The 15,860-nt window shown below is 40.4% G+C and overlaps 1 long non-coding RNA gene across 6 annotated transcripts in view; it reads right to left on the reverse strand.

Moving 5' to 3' along the window:
* The window catches only part of LOC136246752 (uncharacterized), a 54,041-nt gene that overhangs the window by 25,021 nt on the left and 13,160 nt on the right, over positions 1-15,860 (reverse strand). For all 6 annotated transcript variants that reach the window (XR_010696806.1, XR_010696809.1, XR_010696807.1 and 3 more), the window contains 3 exons: positions 9,558-9,729; positions 7,889-7,977; positions 5,805-5,871 (listed from right to left, as the gene is read on the reverse strand). This is a non-coding gene — a long non-coding RNA (uncharacterized lncRNA). The remainder of the gene's footprint in view (positions 1-5,804; positions 5,872-7,888; positions 7,978-9,557; positions 9,730-15,860) is intronic.

Here is a 15,860-nt window from a genome sequence, read left to right on the forward strand (position 1 = left end):
GATAGCTTCTGGATATCACTGATGATTGTTATCCACTCATCTCTGATAGTAGCATCCAATGGTTCAATACCTCACGTTTGGTTGTCAGTGTGGTTGGGTGGCCAAGTCCCTTCAGTGAAAGTGATAGCTTGTCTGCTGTTGTGTCCCATTGAAGGCCGAGGACATTGGTGAGGTTAGAGCTGTCAAGTGTCCCATCTTGTCGTGACATTTCTACTAGTTGCTCACTGTTAGATGCCCACGCTCTCAAGTTGAACTTGGCGTCAGATAGCATGGAACGTGCATCCCTGTAGAACTGTGCAGCTTCTCTCTCAGTATTACACCCTGTAACAACATTGTCAACATACAAGTTGTGTCGTATGTTGTTCGAAGTGTGAGTGTCATGTTGCAGTAGATGATAATTAAGTGTTGCAAACAGCATAAATGGGGAACTTACAGATCCAAACAGCACTGTTTGAAAGCGGTAGATGTTAAATTCACTGTTAGGATCACAGGGATCTGAAAGCCAGAGGAACCTTGTAAAGTTGCGGTTCTTCTCGTGCAAGGCAGGAAGGCCTTCTCTATGTCTGTCGAGATTCCATAGAGGTGAATGCGGAAACGAAGAACAATTGATGTTAAGTCATTCAGGAATGGGGGGCCTGTGAGGAGGCAATCATTCAAACTAGGATGTTCACGTGACTGGCGGCAGCTACAGTCATAGACTATCCTTATAGGGGTAGTGGCAGAGTCCTTCCTCACTGGGTGGTGAGGGATGTAATGAGACGGACTGCTCTTGTCAGCCTCTGTGACAAGTTCAATGAAGCCTCTGTTCAACTGCTCCTTCAGGATTCCGTCGTATGTCTGTAGCAAGCCGAGAGACTTAGCAAGTCTGCGAGCTAACGATCTGGTACGCCTCTGACAAACTTCGAGGTTGTCTGGAAGTGGGGGATGTTCACCTCTCCAAGGGAAGCCAGCACAATAGGTTCCATCAGTCAATCTTGATATGTGAGAAACAAAGTAAGATTGCAAAAATCGAGCGTCTGATTGATCAGGTTCAGTTTGTGTGTTGGCGGTGTCTTCTATCTGCCAGAATCTCAACAAGTCACACTCCTCCTGGTGATGCCCTGTAATGACATGAAGGGAGTTAACACTAGCACTAGGTGGTCTGGGAAGTAATGCAGGCCCTGAGAGCAAGTAACCCAGCTTAGAACTCATGGCGGTTGGACCAGCTCCTCTGACAATATGGTCCCCAACTAGGTCCCAGTAATGATTTGCTCCAATGAGTAGGGAGATCTCAAAATTCTCAGCTGCTGTGACTGGGTGTGCGAGTGGTAGTCCCTTAAGATGAGGTAGCTGTAGGACATCTGCATGCAGGGGATTGGAAATAGGTGTGGCTATAGTAGGCACTACCAGTGCTGAAAGTGGTACCATTTCTCCAGTGGGTGTTCTAATTCTGATTGACACTGTGTTCATTTACTTGTACAGTGGTTTGTTAGCACCAAACGATGACAGACTGATATTTTCAAATCTGTATGGTGTTAACTCTAAGTCATTTGCAAGCTTCTCTGTGAGGAAGGATCGCTGCGATCCTTCGTCGAACAACACATTGGCTTCAGTTTGCAAACTGGTGCCGACTACTGTGGCAATAGCGGTCTTCAGTAGACAGGTGGTACTCTTGGTAAGTTGGCGTGGTGCTAGTGTGGTAAGAGAAGCAGTGTCAGTAGTAGCGGTTGTTGACGCTGGAGCTACATCACTGGATGTGGAGGTTTCACTGGTTGTCTGCTTGGATGGGTCACTGCAGATGCTTGTGTGATGCTTGTTCCCACATTTTCGACACCGATTCTTAGAATGGCACTGGGAAACACGATGGTTAGCTAAGCAGTTGTAACACAAGCGTTGCTGCCTAATGATCTCAATGAGAGATGCTGCCTCTTTGTGTACTTCACAGTTTATTGCAGCGTGGTTGCCTTTGCAGTAAACACAACTCAACTTATTGCTGGTCTCTCTCTTAAGCTGTGGTTTGCGATGTAGCAATGTGTGGAAGGAGACAGTAGGATTGCCTTGTTGACTAGCGGATATTTGTTGGCCTGTCTCAAAAATCCTTATCTCATTACAGATAGCAGTCTGTATTTCTAGCACGGTTTACTCTGCACTGGTATGGCCTCTGGCCATGTTTCTCCTGGTTTCTTCAGGCAGCTTGGTTAGTATCATTGGGGCCAACAATGTGTCCAGAGATTCTGGTGACTTGCCTAGAGATTCCAGACAACGGACATGGGTTTCCATGGTGTCATGAAAAAATCTCAGACTAGCCAGCTTGTTGGATGGCTTCGGGAGATCCAGCAGGGCTTGAATGTGTGCGGAAATGATCTTCTGTGACTGCCCATAACGCTCTTTTAATAGAGTCACCGAGTGATTATAATTCAGATTTGTGAGGGGAAGTCCAGTGATCACTCTTGATGCCTCACCTCTCAGCTGGGCTCGCAAGTAGCTGAGTTTCTGAACGCCACTGAGGGACGGGTTAGTGTCAATGGCAGCTGCAAAACAGTCCCAGAAAGGCTGCCAATCAAGTGGTTCTCCACTGAAGACTGGGATCTCCAGCTTGGGGAGGCGGGCACCAAAGTGATATGTAGGTGGGATATCACTACCTGTAGTGGACTTGTGTGTATGAGCCATGTGTGCTGAGGTGTTAGCATGGGCCACGTGTGCTGAGGTGTTAGCATGAGCCATGTGTGATGTGGAGTGTGCGTGAGTATTACTTGAATCAGCCGCAGGCTGATGTGAACTATTGCTACTATTATTAGTACTCACGTGATCCACCTGTTTAATGTTTGACTGCTGTTTTGTTGGAGTCTCTTCTTTTCCACTCTGAGGCTCCCGTGGCTGGGGCAGAGGGTTTGTCTGCTCAGTGGGTGCTGTTCGTTCAGCTACGTCTGCCTTCGAAAGTGTCTGCAGGGTGTGCTGGATCAGTGCCATCTTCTCCGACAAGGTAGTTTGCAGGTCGGCTGCTTCGAACACTGCTGTTTCGATTTTCTCTTCATCCTCCGTACTATCGATGATCTTATCGTCCAATTCTTCAAATACACGGGCTTTGAGGCGAAGCTGCTTCAGGTTTTCTGCCAGAAGGACAGAATCGGATATAACTGCCGTGGCGTATGTTTCTTCTTCGTTGGCGGTTGAGAGCTTGGACAAAATATCGTCTGCACTGGCGAGTATCTTGGCTAAATGGCACTTATGGCCGCGGCGTGAACTAATCAACTTCTTCAGGTCGCTCATCCAGATGCTCAGGTCACAGTACCAGAAATGACGGAAGGAGTGATAGTATAGGATGTAGTTCGGTAACTAGATGAGCGTCCTCTTCGTGATGGACACGGATACAACTACTCACGCTGCCACTATTACTCTATCACATGTTAAGCTCTAAATACAGCACAGCATTACAACATTATATTGGTGCGCGTGTGTATGCATATTAGCTATATGGGTTCGGTCAGTCGCAATCTCCAACAGTGGGTATCTAACCTATTTAGAAAGCAGCTCGTTACCAGCACTGACAAAGAAGCACAGAGTCACGCTAGGTAAGGTCCTTTACAGCATGTTTGCTTGTGCCGCCGGCTTAGTGCCCAGGTTAGTGTTGTTTTAGTAGCTGTTATTTAGGTCCAAGGCTTGTTTACTAGCTAATACAAGCTGGACACGAAGCGCGACAAGCTTTATAACAACTGGCCATGAAGCGCCAAGCTTTATTACGGGTTTTACTCTTTTCACCACGTTTCATAACCCTTACATAATATTAAGCTCAAAAGCATCCAGACTTCCTACTGTAGTTGTTGCTCTCTCTCTTCGACTTTAGGGCACGCATCTAGTAGTTGCCGCGAGTAGTCGACTTTAGGGGATGCGTCCAGTAGTTGCCGTGAGTAGTAGACTTTAGGGGAAGCGTCCAGTAGTTGCCACGAGTAGTAGACTTTAGGGGAAGCGTCTAGTAGTGTTAGCGTTAGGGTTAGAGTTTAGCTTTGGTTTCTTCTTCACCTTTAGGGTTAGGTTCTTCTTACTATATACAGTTTATTTCGTTAGTCACATTTACAAGATACAAAAGAAGGGAATCAAGGGAGCTAGCAGCAGTAGCATGATCAGTAGAACACTGGACCATCACACTGGGATCCTGGGTTCGACCCCCCTTCAATATTGCACGTTTTTTTTCGCCTTTGGGTTCACCATTTTTTGTCTAAGTTCTGTAGGGTTATGAAATAGGGTGAAAAGAGTGATACCTGCTTTATTACACCGCGACAAGCTGTATTACAACTGGCCACGAAGCGACAAGCTTTATTACAACGCGACAAGCTGTATTACAACTGGCCACGAAGCGACAAGCTGTATTACAACAGGCCACGAAGTGACAAGCTTTATTACAACTGGCCACGAAGCGACAAGCTGTATTATAACTGGCCACGAAGTGACAAGCTTTATTACAACGCGACAAGCTGTATTACAACTGGCCACGAAGCGACAAGCTGTATTACAACTGGCCACGAAGCGACAAGCTGTATTACAACTGGCCACGAAGTGACAAGCTTTATTACAACGCGACAAGCTGTATTACAACTGGCCACGAAGTGACAAGCTTTATTACAACGCGACAAGCTGGACAAGCTTTATTACAACTGGCCACGAAGCGACAAACTTTATAACAGCTGGCCACGAAGCGACAAGCTTTATAACAGCTGGCCACGAAGCTACAGGCTTTATAACTCGATACAGAGTGACAAATGTTACAAACAGGTGCAATAGCATAGCTGAAGTGTGTTGATGGTAAAATGGCGACAGTGCTGACAAGCAGACGAACGCAAATGTGCTTGCTGTAAACTCGCAACACCAGTAGTTTTCACTGATGGCTAGCTAGTTGTGAATGTGAACATTGTTGGGGTAACTGTGATATGCATCGAGCAGCTGGCTCTTTCGGTTGATGGCTAGATTGGTCAAGTGCTGGTATGGCTGATGAAGGTAAAAACCCAACTCTCACTAACCATACAACCACTAATTAAATCAGTGACATAGAAAACTCTTTGAAGTGTTGCTGAATTTACCATAACAGTCTCACGTGACAAGAGGTCTCTAAATGAAACTTAGAGCCCTCACCTCAGGTCTCTAAGTGGTATTAATAACCTCATTAACTGTGTCAACATCAAAGAGAATTATTCATGCTGCTTTCTAAGTCTGAAAATATCACTTTACTACACACAACCAATTAACCAGTTATTGCCAATTATTGGTAGGCAATTAATCAGTGACAAATATTTTGTAGGTGTACAGCATTACTTGACAACACTTTTTTATTAAGGCTTTACAGCACAAGTGATGAAAGTCTGTGGGACAACTGGTCCTACAGCCTGTTTAAGGTCGTTACAAGTATGTTGAAAAGGTGGAGAAAAATCCATGACTGGACCTTGGCTACATGTCTAACTAAAGAAACATCTCAAACAATAGCTAGCTACATCAATCTTATTTACAATAAAGATTCAATAAGAAAGCACATGTCACAAGCAGTTTAGTGATACAGGTGTTAAAGCAAGAGGACCTTGCAAGCTTCTTCTCAAGGCCCAAGTGAATATCTGTGAGTGTATCATCCTCACTAATAAGTCAGTAATCCTATAGTATACTAGACCCTTGAAATTGTACATGACTTGTTCAGTGTAGGATAAGCGTGTGTTCTATTAGAGTATTTTATTGGACCTCTGAATGACTATCCAAAACAATTCACTTATCTGAACACTTTTATCATTACCTGACATCATTGGTGTTCACATGGTCTAGTGTACTACACATACTATACTCACCAGTGGTGAACCCTCTGGGACCACAAGTACCAACACCATATTTCCTGACACTCTTGGTTGCTGCATCCTAAATGAAATGTGAGAATTTACTAAGATGTTAACATGTAAGGAATGATTACAACACAATTAGAGCACACGCACACACAGACATATAAGTAACAACAAAGCCTCTGGCAGCTGTGCAAAACACAACCATTCAGCAAACTAGTGCCAGCAGTGGGCGCTGGGATTCCCACTTAGGCACTCGAAGTCTTGTGCAGGCAAATCTTCCTGGTGTAGGACTATTAACCCACAGGAGGTCCAGGTCTCACGGAGAGAGGCCATGGAAATCCCAAGTTCCACAACAACCCCCATCACCGCTAAGTGAAACAAGGAAAGTTTGGCATCTGTTTCCCCAGTTAGCACCAGGTATCCATTAACACAAACATGTACACTAGATACTACACATACAACACACAAACATGTACACTAGACACTATACATACAACGCACAAACATGTACACTAGACACTACACATACAACACACAAACATGTACACTAGACACTACACATACAACACACAAACATGTACACTAGACACTACACATACAACACACAAACATGTACACTAGACACTACACATACAACACACAAACATGTACACTAGACACTACACATACAACACACAAACATGTACACTAGACACTACACATACAACACACAAACATGTACACTAGACACTACACATACAACACACAAACATGTACACTAGACACTACACATACAACACACAAACATGTACACTAGACACTACACATACAACACACAAACATGTACAATAGACACTACACATACAACACACAAACATGTACACTAGACACTACACATACAACACACAAACATGTACACTAGACACTACACATACAACACACAAACATGTACACTAGACACTACACATACAACACACAAACATGTACACTAGACACTACACATACAATACACAAACATGTACACTAGACACTACACATACAACACACAAACATGTACACTAGACACTACACATACAACACACAAACATGTACACTAGATACTACACATACAACACACAAACATGTACACTAGACACTACACATACAATACACAAACATGTACACTAGACACTACACATACAACACACAAACATGTACACTAGATACTACACATACAACACACAAACATGTACACTAGACACTACACATACAACACACAAACATGTACACTAGACACTACACATACAACACACAAACATGTACACTAGACACTACACATACAACACACAAACATGTACACTAGACACTACACATACAACACACAAACATGTACACTAGACACTACACATACAACACACAAACATGTACACTAGACACTACACATACAATACACAAAGCAAAGGAAAATAACTGAAGCCTTAGAGTTCCACACAACATTACCTCCTGATGGTGATCTGTCTTCTAGGGCCTCATATGTACATACAATGTCTTGTGTTAAAATTAGAGCATAAATGAATGTACCAAAATTCAAAGGTCAATACTTTAAGAGCATTTAGATGTAAATCAAAACATTTTATTTCTAGTTTATGGTCCACCTGATGTCTACAAGTAGGTCACTGTCACATGCAGATGGAAGTACTACAAGACACAGCACACATCAGATGTTAAGCTGTTTAGGATGAAACTCTACTTCACACTCACGTATATAACTGTCTGATACAAGCAGTGTATCAAGTAAGTGAGTAGAATTCTCACAACACAACCTGTAGACCTGCACTCCATAAATACAATGAATTATGATTTTAAAGATTTGAATTATTTGCAAATAAATATTTGAATTCTCAATTCTAGTATTCCTTAATGTGCTAGTTAAAATTTTCTGGGGGTCAGGAAACACTAGACCACAGCTACTACCACTGAACATTTGATTTCTCAGTTAATTTAACACCTGGATAAACTTGACACTGACACACACTGACAGACACACACTGACAAACACACCACACACACACACTATACACATACAACACACACACACACTACACCATATCACCAGTGACCACGTCACTACTCACCCTGTTACTACGGGGGGCATCATCCACACTATGATCACTTGGGTAACCCTTGGGAATTAATGGCTCCGGCTACCACTCTCATCTTCCTCCTGTAATGTGATGTAATGTTCAACCCTGAAACACAGTCTACATAAACACAGACAATAAGGGATTTAAAATGGACGAAGATCAAGCTACTTGAAAGTGTAGTGGCCAGTACATGTATTGTTGTAAAAAAAAACTTAAAACTGAAACTGTGCAGAAGATAATGACCCACACTCCCAGCCTGTGTATGTGTAATGGACATTCCTATAGCTTGGATAACTGTCTCAGGTTTGGAATAGTTGACCAGAAGAAACAGTGTAACTACTGTTTTAAAAAGGAAATTGTGACAAAACTTCTTTCAATTAGAGAATGAAAAAAAGACACACACAAACACAGAGTTAGCAGACGCTATGGGTTGAGGTAAATGTGTGAAGTTGCAAGTTTATAAATAGGAAGCCACTAACCCAAATCATTTAGGGACATATAATTCAATACCCAAGCAACCCAACATAATTCATTTCAACACATACATGTAGTTCAATATTAGGAGAACTAGTGTAAGCTAACAATACTCTTGTAACATGTTCGATTATTTCATTACTTAACCACAAACAGATAATTTTTTACTAGACATTTCAAATTTAACATTTGAAACACTAGAGAAGAATGTCTTACTAGATAAAATACCTTCATCATAATATTAGCTGCATAGTGGAAAATTTCCAAGGGGAAAATTTTTATGCTTTTTACAGATTGACTCCAGTCTGTACAAAATTTTGAAGGGGAATTTTTGCTTCTTCAAGATCTGTAACACATTCAACAATGCCATTTTGACCAAACTGCATATTTCGAGGGGGAAATATAATGATCCACAAAATATTTCCCCCTTGAAAATATCCCACTATGGTACTGTATCTACACACAAGACAAATATTGATTTTTTGGGGTAGACAGGTATTTTTAACAAAAGGTTGTACATGTGTCTAATTTCCTTGTGACATTAATAAGGCCAGGAGCTCATAAGTGCCACAAGGCATAAACAGTGCTTATAAGACTTATTGGGTGTTACATTGCCTTTTGAATATTAAGAATTTTCTCACCAAAAAAATTGGCTGATAACAATATCAGTTGGTTACCAATACACAGTTGAGGCTGTAAATTACTGTGTACACCTCATATGCCAGTTGGAGGTGAACTTCATACATTGTACACAAGACTAGTACAGTGCATGTATGAGTGGAGCCAGTATAATACAGGAGTATGGACACCTTGGGACCAACCATTAGTGTCCTGATTATCAAGGTCAGTTTAGATACTTTGGGACCTTAATCCATTAATGGCCATGGCATATGGCAACATGACATCACAACTCACTCATAGAAAAAACTTTAGCCTATTGTAAAATATGTTTCATAGAGAGATGTGCTAGAAATGAAGTGGACACATCCATAGACATCCTGTTTCTTGGATAACCAGATCCTTCCCAGACTAGTGTGTTGCTAAGCAATACCCTATAGGTTGCTAGTAATGTGCCAGGACAATTTGCCTATACTACCTCACACCAACTTGCTGGTGTGGAATCACCCAAACTTGCCCACACACTACATATACATACAGTAGATACCATAATATTATTAGAACTTACGTAAGGATTTGGCAGCGTCGACTCTACCTGAGGTACAGTAGGTGTTACTATGGCAAGGCATTTTACAACGTCCTTAGCAAATGACTGTGGAGATGTTGGCTTCTTTTTGGGGGTCTCACCGATCATATCAGCAGAAACATCTAGGAGACTACTATCCATATCATCATTAATGCTACTTATGTGGTGGAGAAGAATGTAAATAATAAAATGTTTAATTTAAATACTGTAGTAGCTAGTGGTAACTATTATGATGTGTGTTTAGAGGTAGATGGTGAGAGAGAAGAAGGTAGACGGAACTCTGTGACATTGTTCAGAATTCCAGGAGACTCTGACAATAGTATTGTCAATAGTCAGGTAACTAAGAACTTAATACTATAGTCACAATGCATTGACACATTCTCAGGTCACAAGAAGTGGCATAGCTACCATTGAGGCAACCGAGGCAGCTGCCTCAGTAAAAAAATACTCAATAATTCAGGCTGAGTAGGCCTGAGTTTTGGCATCTTAAATTTTCTATACTCAAACGTTTCTGGACAGCATTATTGTACTACATATAATAGAATCTATGGCTGTAGTGCATATACTAAGCAGTGCCAGAGCCCATGGAAGGTGACACAGTATGGCATCGGCTGGAACACTTTTCAGCTACTTGAATTTGATAAAGATCGAGATACTCTAATAGAGCAGTCATTGTAATATACTCTAACAGAGCATTCAGTATAGATTATAGCCACTATTTTTATTACACTGAATGTTAACTGTCTTTATCAAAAGTTACAATGCGTCAACTGCATGGCATTATGTTGAGTTAATTGATCATGCATATCATACATTAGCAGTTACAATAAAAAATAGCCTCCACATGCCATTTTAAAGCATATTTTCAAAATTTTCCTTGATATGTAAGTCAGAGATTATCTCTTTCATGTGATGCTCAACTGCATGTGCTAAGCACGTCAAGCTAGGGAGTCTGGGAACATGCCCTCTCAACACCACAGACCAATAAAAAGTGGTGTGCATGACTGTCAGTGACTTCCACTGCAGTCCATGGATGGCCTGACCACTCAAGAGCAAGTCAGTTTTTGGTGTTGAGTACGGTATACTGTAGTATTAACTAAGCTGCATCATTACTTATGATATGTAGAAAAGCACTCAGAGTCTTCTGAAACAGTTTCTTCCATCCAACCAGAGTCAACCTGCAAATGCTGTACCACCCATGCTTGAAAGTATTTGTGAATCAGTCAAGTCAGAAGCACACCCTCTCAATTAGGTCAGTGTATAAATTTTGCCTCGGTAAAAAAATTTTCCTGGCTACGCCAGACAAGGATGGAGAAAAGAATGTATGGAGTTGTATGTATAATGTTAAGTAAGTGGAAATAAATTTATTGCTTACCTTGTCATGTTAACCAAATTTGCTTTTATTTTAGTGGGTTCAAGGAAGGTAGCTAGTTGCAGCGATGACTTAGAGCTTTGAAGAACTGGTGACATAAATTTTATGGTGAAAAGTGTAAAAATGAAAATTACTATTTATCCTCCACCTCACTGCCTTCATGAATAGACTCTATGGGAATAGAATGACTGAAAAAGCAATGTATTAGAGTGGAAAGGAGGCATATTCTTTTCTGTTGTTATGCATAACAAAATAAAAATCTGCAAAATGTTTGCAAAACAAAAGATAGAGCAACTACAGTATAAAACAGTTCAGAAAATTTCAGTCTTTACATGTGGTTTAAAATGATTACACTTCCTTAGATGTGCATAGCAACATAGTTTGATAAATTACAAAACTACTAATGAATTATGAAATACTTTAAATTACAATAACTGTTACATTTGCTACTTCTATAAACCAGGTACATCCTTAACACCATCCCATAACAAATTAATCAATAATACAATACAAACACAAACAAATCACTTTAAGTTACAAATTAAGAATGTAACAAAATGTTATAGCTTTCAAAGCATACTTGAACATAATACCTAGAGTTTTTACCCTCACATTATAGCACAAACCAATGCTGGGTTAACATTTAACAAGTATACAAAACATTTACACACTATCAAAGATGATCCATAACTCAATAACAGTTGTTCCTATCCACGGAGATTCGCCATTTAATTTCCAATCAGGACACATACGAGAGACTCACGTGATTAAGCCCATAACTGAAGTGTGAGAAGTTTGAAACATGGTAAATGTGAGTCACCTTGCTCATTGCTTTAGAACAAGCACGCCACTGCATATTTAAACTTCTCCAAGCAGCCTAGTGAATAGATTTTGATCATTTTGTAGTGTTAGGTTAAAGAAGTAACTTTAATGTTACCATGTGTACATGTGTTGAGTAAACAGGAATTCTGCGAAGTGGCATCCTATCCAGGAGTACGTCAAATCCTATAGGCAAGGAAGCATGCAACTAACTCTGTACAAAGCAAAATTTTATAAAATGGCTGCCGTGTGCTATAAAAAGTAATTTTATAAAATTCCTTATTGGGATATTATACACGTACTCAAGTCACATTGTCATGTTATTAGCATAACTCAAATAAAGCTATGGAAACAAATTTGAATAGCACAACTAGTCTGGTCCCTTATGTCAAAATTTTGGCAAAATCATTACATGGCGGATCAAGGCACCAAACTTGGTACAGTTATTCCTCAGCACGTATAACCAAATATCAGAGAGTGCCATCACCCAACCCCTCTGTACCCCTAGTTATACCCTCATATTTAATCTCTAGTGCAGACAAGACAATTTGTTCATTTACATGAAAACAAATCACTAAACCATGTTATTAAGCTTGTTGCAGCTGCTTTGTACACAGCGTGCTTTTCATTTCTCTGGTTTCTGTGGTGAATGAAGCTCAAGAAGTTCAAGAAAAGGAGCACTTTAGCCCTTTTACAGTGTTTGTAAGGTAAACATTCATTAATTGTTTAACATTGTAGCATAGCAACAAGTATCACACTCCAATTAACGATCACCATAATTTACAATATGTTCTATTTTTATAGCTGCCTTCTGAAACTAGCTGCACATAGCTTTATGTAGGTCTTACTTAACACCTATGGAAGCCATAGACTGGGACTCATGCATTGTATGCAGTAAACACACTGGAAATTTGAATGTCCAGTAGACAGTTATGAGTATAATGGTTTGGAAGTTTACAGAAATTTTCTGGGAATTGTTGAAGAGTTTCACAGTTTACCGGGGTTTTTAAGTCCGTTGTCCTATGTATTTTGGCGTATGCGCTTAGCAGTGCAAAAGAAATGGCAGATTCAAGTGAGATCAGGTAACTGTGTGTGCCCTATTATGATGGATGATTGTAAATGTGGTAAAACTATTACTCACTGTATTGTTGTGACTCCTTTATCACCAGTGAATGGCCCTTCGGTTAGTAGGTTTTTAGCGCATGCGCAATTATAATAGGACAACGGACTTGAAAACCCTGGTAGATGCACCCCCAGTTGATGTCAAATTTGAAGGTGACAACTTGGCAGAAGTGCTTTATCAAAACAAAGCTAAATAGCACAAATCTTGTCATTTAAATTCTCTGCTTCTAAATTGCTTTAAAATTCTCTGCTTCTAAATTGCTTAGAATTAGAGCACAAAGAGAAAGAGAGAAGGAGTGTGCCTCTATTAATGATCAAAAGGCGGTCAAAGCGCCATTCGATGGCAAATACTGTAAATGAAGAGTGCTGTATATTTTGTTCACTGCCATCTGGTAAGCTTCATGAGTGTGCAACAATGGAGCTTGATTCTGATCTGCAAAAAATGGCAGAAGATCTTCAAGACACAACATTGATTGCAAAGCTTTCGGGTGGAGATCTGATAGCAATTGAAGGCAAATACCACAACAAATGTCGTATAGCTTACCGGAATCAGCACAGAAGTATTATGTGGTTGTAACAGTCACATGACAATATTGGCGAGAGCATTTGTTGAGCTTGTATGTTACATTGAAAACAGTGTAGAGAATGATGAGTGTATTTTTAAGTTAACTCAATTGCACAGTCTTTATGTGGAACGTTTGCAATGCTTGGGTATCAGCAAGAGTGTTAACAAAACAGGTTGAAGAAACAGATACTAGATCATTTTTGTGGTGAGTGTCAAGAGCAATCAGATGGAAAATTTTTTTTGCTTGTTTCAATGAAGGTTTAACAAAAGTTTTAAAGGAGTCAATGAAATCTCAAAATTTTGAATCAGAGGCATTTTTAATGACCAAATTAGTAAAAATCATGAGGCAGGAAATTTTTGACTGTGATTCTTTCCGTTTCTCCGGTACTTTTCCACCCAAATGCCAAGAAAACTCTGTGCCAACTGTCTTGAAGAATTTTCTCTCAATGTTGCTCAATGGACCTCACGTACGGAATCAAGATGATGATGAATCTCAAGCTTGTCTTACAATTTCTCAACTTGTGTGCTTTAATGTCAAATCGAAAAGATCTTTGCTGAAAGCAGTCGACATTTCAAAGACAGAGAAACTCCACTTCCTCTCTATATAGGTTTGAATATTCACTCTCAAACAAGGAGCAAGAAGCTTTTAAATCGTCTCCATAGATTAGGGATTAGCTTTAGCTATAACTGTGTCATTGAATTAGAAAATTGTTTAGCGAGTAGTGTCTGTACAAGATTTGAACAAGACGGTGTGGTGTGTCCTTCTCAGTTGCGGAAGGATTTGTTTACAGTTGGAGCATTTGATAATACTGACCACAATTTATCTTCTACAACCACTCAGGGCTCATTTCATGGCACTGGAATAAGCATATTTCAATCCCCCACTACAAGTAATAGTGGAGTGTGTAGAGACCCCATCATTGTCTCATCACATGGTGATTTATCTAAGTTTTCTTTACCAGAAAGTTACACCAATGTTCCAGCTGTCACTTGCAAAGTCAGTGAGACAGTTGTACCTCAGATACAGTATCCTGAAACCAAAGGCCGTTTAAAGCTGAAGAAGTAAAATGGACCAAACATGCTACAGCATTGTTGGCAAAGGACAAGCTGGAAGTTGATGATTATGTTTCCTGGGCTGCATTTCATGCTGAAAATCAGCCTAATCCTGTTCATCCCATTTCTGTGGTTGCTCTTTTACCCTTATTTTATATCTGCAACCATTGCCATGGTCAAACATGGCATGGATGTTCTGCGAAAGATTACAGCTTACCTCAATCCAGGTCAGACTCCAGTAATGGCTTTCGATCAACCATTGTTTGCTCTAGCAAAATATGTTCAGTGGTCATGGCCACAATCTCTTGGAGAAGATGGTTTTATAGTTATGTTTGGAGGTCTTCATATCAAAATGGCTCTGTGGAATACTATTGGTGATTTTCTAGATTGCTCTGGTTGGACAGCAGCTTTGTGTGAAGCCGGTATATATAGCTACTGCTGGAGTAGCAGATTCCTTCTTGAAGGTGTCACATCTCACTAGAACCAGGCGTAGCCATCAGATCACAGCATTGATGTTAAGCAAGCTTCAGCAGGAAGCTTGGGAGAGTGTGAGAGCTGAAAATGAAGAGGTTTCGTTTGAAGAATGGAAGCAAACAATGATAAAGAATTGTCCCACTTTTCAGTACTGGGATCTTGTTTTAGAGTTTGAAATTCTTGCTTTGATATTCATCCGTGCTCATCGCATAAATGATTTCAACTTGTATCTAGAATCTCAGAAAGCTCTCACTCCATGGTTTCTTGCCTTAGACCATATCAACTATGCACGCTGGATTCCAATTCATATTCGAGATATGGAATCACTTTCAGACAACTTCAGAAATGAGTTTGAAAAGTGCTGGGTGCTGAGATAAACCCATAGCAAATTCTCGTGCATTCCAATTGACCAGGGTCATGAGCAGAACAATGAACTGGTAAAGGGGTCTGGTGGAGCAGTTGGACTTACAGAAAATCCAACAGCTTTTAGAAGATGGATGGTTGCAGGACCAGAGCAGGCTAGATTACCGACTGAATTTGGGAGCCAGTTTATGGAAGAGGAGAATAGTTGTGCAAGCAACATGAACAAGGTCTTTCTGCTCAAGACCTATTCCAGAAGCATGCAAACAGCATGTATCAAACCATGACAGGTATGGGCAATCCTTTCAAAGACAATTGTTTAGAGCTTTTAGCTTTGGATTCCCGTAATTGTGCTACAGAGAGTGTAGTTGAAACAGTTAGGAATATCAAAAGCATTGGAGAAACTTAGTACCAAAATTATGTGAATGTTGTGATTAAAACTAGAACTGTTTCAATCCATAAACCCATCAAGAAAAACTCATTACCTTTACTAAAGAGACAATCCTCCAAGCCTGCTACC

Source organism: Dysidea avara, chromosome 2 (assembly GCF_963678975.1).
Source record: "Dysidea avara chromosome 2, odDysAvar1.4, whole genome shotgun sequence".
Taxonomy (NCBI): domain Eukaryota; kingdom Metazoa; phylum Porifera; class Demospongiae; order Dictyoceratida; family Dysideidae; genus Dysidea; species Dysidea avara.